The 8,151-nt window shown below is 49.0% G+C and overlaps 1 long non-coding RNA gene across 1 annotated transcript; it reads left to right on the forward strand.

Annotated features, from left to right (window-relative positions):
- The first annotated feature begins 6,091 nt into the window (after positions 1–6,091).
- On the forward strand, positions 6,092–7,756 carry LOC120962580 (uncharacterized). Its single transcript, XR_005753314.3, has 3 exons — positions 6,092–6,636; positions 6,741–6,823; positions 6,928–7,756. It is a non-coding gene; the product is annotated as an uncharacterized lncRNA (long non-coding RNA).
- The last annotated feature ends 395 nt before the right edge of the window (positions 7,757–8,151 follow it).

Below are 8,151 nucleotides of genomic sequence, written 5' to 3' on the forward strand. Positions count from 1 at the left end.
TATGCAAATGCATGCATATTTATAACTATGACGCTTTCGAACGGGAGACACATATTGGTTACGCATACTGATGATTCAAGACACATATATAGCTAGCTATCAAGTTTCATCGGAATAGATCAAATAATTAATGGGGGAGGAGGACATGTCATTTGTGCTCACCCACGAACGAAGGGGCAGAGCTCGTCAAACGCACGGCGAGGTCGTCGAACACCAAACCTCGCAGCGATGAAACAACTGCACATTTAAAACTACCCGATCAACACAATTATATATGATGTTTTTCATAACAAAATCGAAAAATATGACCTAACTAATAATTCACAAATATATGACCCCGTCGGCCTCTGGAAGGCCAAAGAACACCTTTTTGGGAGGTGTCGGGGGTCGGGGTGTCGTGTCGGTGTCGGGGTGTCGTGTCGGGGTCGGGGTGTCGGGTCGGGGTGCCGGGTCGGGGTCGGGGTCGGGGTGCCGTGTCGGTGTCGGGGTCAGGGTGTCGGGTCAGGCTCGGGGTCGGGGTGTCGGGGTCGGGGTCGGGGTCGGGGTGTCGGGGTCGGGGTCTAGGGGTCGGGGTGTCGTGTCGGGGTGCCGGGTTGGGGTCGGGGTGCCGTGTCGGGGTCGGGGTCTCGGGGTCGGGGTGTCGGGTCGGGGTGCCGGGTCGGGGTCGGGGTGCCGTGTCGGTGTCGGGGTCGGGGTGTCGTGTCAGGCTCGGGGTCGGGGTGTCGGGGTCGGGGTCGGGGTCTAGGGGTCGGGGTGTCGTGTCGGGGTGCCGGGTCGGGGTCGGGGTTTTTTCCTCTTTTTTCCTTTTCTCTTCTTCCTCTTCTTCCTTTTCTTCCTTTTTTTCCTTCTTCTTCTTCTTCTTCTTCTTCTTCTTCTTCCTCCTTTCCTTTTTCCTCTTCTTCTTCTCCTCCTCTCCTCTTTTTTCTTCTTCTTCTTCCTCTTCTTCTTTTTTCTTCTCCTCCTCCTCTTCTTCTTCTTCCTTTCCTTTTTCCTCTTCTTCTTCTTCTCCTCCTCTCCTCTTTTTTCTTCTTCTTCTTCTTTCCTCAAACTAAACTAAACCTAAAACTAAACCTAAATCTAAAACTAAAACTAAAACTAAATCTAAACTAAACATAAACCTAAAACTAAAAAAACAGAAAAAGGGAAAAAACTAAATCTAAACCTAAAACTAAACTAGAACTAAACCTAAAACTAATCCTAAAACTAAAACTAAAACTAAATCTAAACTAAACATAAACCTAAAACTAAAAAAACAGAAAAAAGGAAAAAAAGAGGAGGTAGAGCTCACCTGGGGCAGGGCCGGTGGAGGAGGTGGCCGGTGGAGGAGGGGGGCGGGGCGGCCTGGGGCGGCGGCGCCGGGCCCGGGGCGGGGGGGGGCGCGGCGCGGCGGCGCCGAGACGGTAGGGCGGCGGGGGCGACGGGGCGGGGGGCCGGTGGGGGAGGTGGCCGGTGGAGGAGGGGGCGGGGCGGCCTGGGGCGGCGGCGCCAGGCCCAGGCGGTGGGGCGCGGGGGGGCCGGGGTGCGGCGGCGCCGAGACGGTAGGGCGGCGGGGGCGACGGGGCGGGGGGCCGGTGGGGCGACGGCGCCGGGCGGCAATGGCGACGGGGCGGGAGGCCGGTGGGGCGGCGGGGTGGTGGGGCGACCGGGCGGCGGCGAGTGGTGGGGGCGGCGGCGCGCGTGTGAAGAGCAGGGAGAGAAACAGGGCGGGGTGGGGCGCGGCCGTTAACGTTAGATATGTTAAGTCTTTGCCGCCCGCCCCCTTTGCCGTCCGCTTTTTTGCTCTTTGCCGTCTGCTAGCAGACGGCAAAGAGGGGGGCCGTTAAGTTTTTTTAAGCAGCTCGTCAGTGGGGCCCCCCTCCCTCTTTGCCGTCAGCTAGCCGACGGCAAAGAACTGGCTGATGGCAAAGACTTTCTTTGCCATCAGCCAGTTCTTTGCCGTCAGCTTTTGGGTAGCTGATGGCAAAGAGCTTCTTTGTCGTCTGCTAGCAGACGGCAAAGAGCTGGCAGATGGCAAAGTAGCTGATTCCAGTAGTGGCCTGAGAAAAGGACTGCAATGGCTGAGATAGAATTGGCAAAGGATTTAACTTATGAAGAAAGACCGTCCAAAATTTTGGATCAAGTGGAAAGGGTCACTCGCAGCAAAGTCAGAAAAAAATTCAAAGTTCAGTGGGAGCATCACACTGAGTCAGAAGCAACTTGGGAGCAGGAAGAGTTCCTTAAGAGTCAGTATCCAGAGTGGTTTTCCCGAGCAACCGAATCTCGAGGACGAGATTCATTCTAAGTGGGGGAGGTTTGTGACAGCCTGGTTTTTGCCCTTTCTTATTTGCTTGAAATTTCATTTGAAAGTTTTTGAAACTTGGAGTTTCTGAATCTTTTCATTTGGACTTAAACACTTGGGCATCCTTGGCTTTCACCCAAGTGTTCACTTCTCTCCCAAACCATCACTTCACTTCTGATCCACCACAAAATAACCTTTGGAATATTTTTCTTAAATGAAAAATATTCATTTTCTCTCAAAAACCCTAAGCCAGATCTGTTTGCTTCAAGGCAACCTTAATTTTTATGGCTCGGAAAATTCTAAGATAATTCACAAATATTCTAGGGACCCTAGGGCACCTCCCTGAGCAAAAATATTTCATCACTTTTTGGAATATTTTTGCTACAGAAAATCTTTTCTGTTCTGGACAGAAATGGTGGTTTCTACAGCAACTACCATTTTACTTGCTCCATTTGACCTGAACTTTCTTGTGCATCTTTACCTTAGTAACTTATAACTAGCTTCCAAAGCACAGCCCCAAACTCCCAGCCATTTGACCATAGTAACATCACAAAGTTACTGACCAGAAACTTACCTGGCTTGTAAAATCTTCTCTACTGCACCTGGATCCAAACCAAACCGTGGTAAACTTCAAAACTACCACGAACAACATGCCAGACATGATTTTTGGACGAAGGCTGGCCTGAGGAGAGAATTCGCGCGGTGACCACGCGTGTCCACGATGCCAGGCATGCATGTCGACGCGCTCTGGGAGACGCCGAGCGCTCTGTTCGAGCGTGCTCGCTTCCCCCGCCTGCCCAACCATGCCAAACCCCACCACCATCATCGTCTCAACGTCCTTAACTCCTCCCTGGCACTCGCCGACGCCGGAGCTCGCCGCAGCGAGCACGGGCAAGGTCCGGCCAGCCCAACAGTGCGGAGCGCACTGTGCTCGTCGCCATCCCCTTGATCCTGTGCTCGTCTCCGCTCGCCCACAGTGGCCGCGTGACCTCCGTCGCCTTCTCCCCCTCTCACTGACGCCGCTCGTCGCCGGGCGCCATGGACAGGTGTCCACCGGCGGAGCCCGAAGCACCCTCGCCGCTCGCCTATAAATAGAGCCACCCCCAGCCTCCTCGAGCACCATCCAGCACCCACACACACCCCACGATCGAGTAGGAAGCCGTAGCCCGGCCGGGCAGGCCTCGGGCCGCCGTCCCCGAGCTCGAGCTCGCCAGCGATCCCCTCTGGTCACCGCGGTAGCTCCAGCCCCTCCCAGGCCTGGGCGACCACTCCAAGGCCTCCGCCTCTCTCCGGTGAGGCCATCTCGCCCGCTTGGAGCCTCTAGAGTGACCTCTGCTCGCCGTCTTCCTCAACTCCGGTGACCTCCACGTTCTGCCTCCGCTTGCGAGCTAGTTTCCGACGCCGTCCGACCACCCCTAGCCACGCTACGGGTACGGGCAGGTGCACCATCGTCCCCTCTCTCAATCCCTCCCTCTCGTTTGGGCCAAGGAGCCCTCGTCGTCGGCGAGAGCTCCGGCGAAGCTGCGGCCCTCTCTGTTTCTCTCTCCCTCTTCCTCCACCTGACTAGCGGGGCTCGCTAGTCAGCCACTCAGTACACGTGCGAAGCGGTACGAGTGGTGGCGCCCCTGCGCTTTACGCCTTCGACGTCACCCCCCCCAGCTGTTTCTTTTTATTCAAATTCATTTATATTCCAGAGAGCTTCAAACAATTTTAACTTTTTAACCGTAAGTCCAAATGAGATGATTCTTTTTGCATTGTGTTCTTTGAAAGGAAATCTAACAGCTCACCAAAGATGAGATTTTTCTAAGTTGTTTAGAATTTCTGGTGAATTTCAGAAGTGTTCTTGATATTCTCTTTTTGTGTTTAAAATTATTTTCAGAAGGTGAGGCTTGTCTTGAGGATCACCAGGAGGCTTGTGAACCTCATCTGTACTAAGGCAAGCCACATCAACATTTTTATGATGCCATTTCAATATTTGTGATTTTCTCACTTAAATGAAATGATTAACCCATGCATTTAAATAATTATTGAATTATTTTTATTCTGTTAAGTATTGGTCAGTTGTTATGCTTGATTTATAGAATAGTTGAAACCAGTTTAAGTATGTAAAGCAAGTTAAAATTTATTTGAGGTGATGTTAGAAATAATTTTGTTATGCATGTTAGTAATTATTTAAGGCTTTGTGTTTGCATTCTTAAATTGATAAAAATTTGTTAGAAAATATTCTGTTAAATACTTGTTTAATCATATTACTTGTCTTACAGAATGTTTGAACCCAACTTAGTGATAAAGAAATTAAGGGTTGTTGATAATGATATCTTTTGGTCAAGCATATGAAAGATTTATCGGAGTTACTTTCTTTCGTAGGAAATTAATAAAACTTGTTGCAAAATATTTTGGTTAAGTTGTGAGTCATTTTTGAGCAAGTAGAGTAATATGAGTTGTTGACGTTTATGCTTCGTGTGCATATGGATGATGTCGGTCATTTTTTATCAATATGTGATGCATGTGTTGTTTTGCATTTCATGGTATGCTATGACACCGGTCATTTTTAGTTTAAAGTTAATCCTGAATATAACTCAACTTGAATATACCGTTGACTGGGTCATGGTGCCGCTGAATCGAGTTTCTTTCCAGTGCAACCACATTTTCCTTGTGGGAAGGCCTTGATTCGGTCCATTGACACGGCCTCTGGTCGGTGCCTCCATCTAGGGAAGATTATGTCGTGTTTGCCCTGGCCCGGTAAGCACACATAATCTTGTGTGCTTGTTGATGAGATTATGGTACCGAGTCCCCGAGCGGGAGTGTTTTGACCACGACGGTGGTCGGGGTGTCTTTGGTAGACACGGGGCCACCCAGGACTAGCCCGTTGGGGATTTGGGTCGGAGTGGCCGGGAGAGTGCTGTGGCAATGGAGGGGTTTTGTCGGAATGCTGTTGGTCCACCCGAATGGGAATGTGAGGCCATGGGTCCCGTGGTGTGGGTACAGTGTGCTACCTCTGCAGAGTGTATAATCTATCGATAGCCGAGTCCACGGTCACGGACACCTCGTACTAGGTCCCACCATGAGTCAACGTTTAATAAAAATTGCATACTAAGCTATGAAATTTGCATTGTCAATGGATGGCAGAAAGGCCATCGAGGTATTTGGGACCAAATGATGGTCGTGGTTGTGATCGTCGTAGGGATCACGAGTTGTTCTTGAGAAAGACCACTATGGTGGTGTGTTTGTGGTCCAGAGATGATCACAGTTGGTAAGCTGTCCTGAGGGACGTTCGGGCTTGATCACAGCATGTTGACATATAATGTTGCATTATGAATAATTGCTTAAATATCATGATATTGTTTGTCATTATGATTATGCTTGTTGTGAGCTTGCAAGTACATTCAATGTACTGACCTGGTGTGCCATGCCAGATTTCAGGAAAGTCTCGTTGGAAAGGAGCGCTGTTCGAGTTTAGATCGTGTCCACATCAGTGTCCCTGTGATATGGAGCTTCCGCTACGACATTATTCCGCTGCCACGTAGTTGTTCGAGTCGATGCCCCCTTTATGTTCACTAAATAATGTACATATTGTTCCGCCGCACCGAGTGTGCCGCTTGGCCTCGACCACTGTTGTAATATGAACTCTGTTCCGCTAGCATCAATAAAGCGGTTGTTTTCTGTACCAATATGTTGTGTGTTGTCAGAAGACATGATCTCTATGCTGGCAACGCAGGGTAAACCGGTCGCTCTGAGCCGGGGTGCCACACACACGGCCGTAACTACTCCACGAGAAGCCCACACACGTCGCTTTTTCCCCTCCGCCCCGCTTCTCCCATCTAGCCGCCGGACGGCCGTCCCACGCCACTCCTCCGCTCACTGCCTCTCCCATCTGGAATCACCCTCTCCTACGAGTGGATCGCTGCCCTCCGGTCCACCATGTGCCGTCGCCTCGCCGCCTCGCGCTGCTGCCTGTGCGCAATGCCGTCCGCTGCAACACCTTGCCACGCCCTCCCGACCGCAAACTCCTCGCCTTTCAGCGGCGCCCGGCACGCACGCCCCCGCACAGACCCTTCTCCATCTCCCGGCCCTGCCGTCTACCCGTCTCGCCGCCGGCGAGGCAGCCAAGGCGATCTCGAGCAGCGCATCCTTTGCTGACTGCGGTGCCCCTCCAGATGTCATCCTGCATCCCCTCTTTGTCTCGCGGGATGGCCCCCGAGGAGCCGGTGTATTTGTTGTAGGGCGATGGTGGCTTCTCTTCTATCAAACAAAAGTTGAGGCAAGAGCATGATTCAGTTGCGAGGGACAAAGGCAATTCCAAGATGACAGTAGAATTTGATGAGGGAGAATGAGCTAAACAGTCCTCCGGACTCCGGGTAAGAACTTGTGTGCCACATACACTATAGTTGGTAGTAGAAAGCACAAACCAGCAAACTGATTTCCTGTCCTGTTAGGAGCATTTTTGATACTTTTTCTGCAGATGCAGGCATGCAACATTGTAAATGGGACGGGCAACTAAAATATAAGAGTCATTGCTGCCATCCACGGAAAGACTTGAGTGAGGTAATTAAGATATTTGACCTGAATTCTTAGTTTGTTTTCACAGTACACTCTTAACTTGAGCTCGACAAAGTGAATGGGCTACGCTTTATGGTGATGATATGCAGGCAAAGGAATACAAAAAGAATCTGCCAGATGCTACAAAGATGACTACAGCAGTCATGGATGTAAAAAAAAGCTCATTTTAATCATTGAGTTTTAAATCATGGACATAGAGCCATGGATTGTGTGAAGGAACATCCTAAATTGTTCGAAGTATGTGGGATTGCCTGTTTTGAGCTAGGAGGATTTTGATGTACGTAACTCTTTATTTTTTGGAATTCTGAACTGAAGTTTGCCACACCTTGAATCTTTTAGAAAGAAAGGAAGATAGATGTCTGTGGCACTGTCTTCCTTTATTTATTTTTCTCTTTGCAGCTATAGGCACATCAGGATAAGGTATGATGCATCCTTGTGAACTATAGTGATGAGGACTAAGGCACATGACCATTTCATCTTATCTTTCTCTACGTATTAGGATTTAGAAGCAAACTACTTATTAGGATTTAGAAGCAGAACCTAGGATTGTACATGCGAACTACTACCTCTCTACCACTGGTACAGAGGGAGTACATGGAGTTCTTCTTGACTGATCCTTTGGCATTTTGTTGAGTTTTTATTGAGTTGTAGAGCTGAAAAACTAGCGAATTGTACCTGCTGTCTTGGTGTATTTACTCAACAATTTCTATTACCATGTTGCATTAGTAAAGACGTGCAGGCTACATCTCCTTGATCCTTACCAATTATCATTACTCTCTATTTCCACTGGGAATTTTAAAATACATCTCACTGGTCATTATGTTTTCGAGCATGACAAGTGCATTGCACGTACACGATACCAGTGATCCCCTAATTGTTTGCAATGTGATGCTTTTCTTTTTACCGTTGATGATCAGATCCAATTCGAGGTCATCTTAGAATAATCACGTAACTTAGTGTTTCTTATAATAATGCTCCGACGTTTGGTTTTTGATATGCACATTTCATATTAATCAAGACGTGCATTGGCCTTTGATCCTTTGATTTACAAGCTAGAGTAATTAGTTCTGTTTTATACGACTGACAAGATATAAATATTCTTCTGCTTCACCTATAATCAGGATTCACATGTAAGGAGAGGAGGGTATTGATGGAATCAATTTATTTGTTAGGTTTTTGTTGCCTTCTTGTTTCCCGAATAGCCTAAGCTCAAGTAATTAGCTCTGTTTTATAGGACTAACAGGGTATGCCAGTAGTACAGGAAACACTACAGAAAATAAGACGAGCCCCCCCCCCCCCAACCCTAGCCGCCG

The sequence above is a fragment of the Aegilops tauschii genome, chromosome 4 (assembly GCF_002575655.3).
Source record: "Aegilops tauschii subsp. strangulata cultivar AL8/78 chromosome 4, Aet v6.0, whole genome shotgun sequence".
NCBI lineage: Eukaryota > Viridiplantae > Streptophyta > Magnoliopsida > Poales > Poaceae > Aegilops > Aegilops tauschii.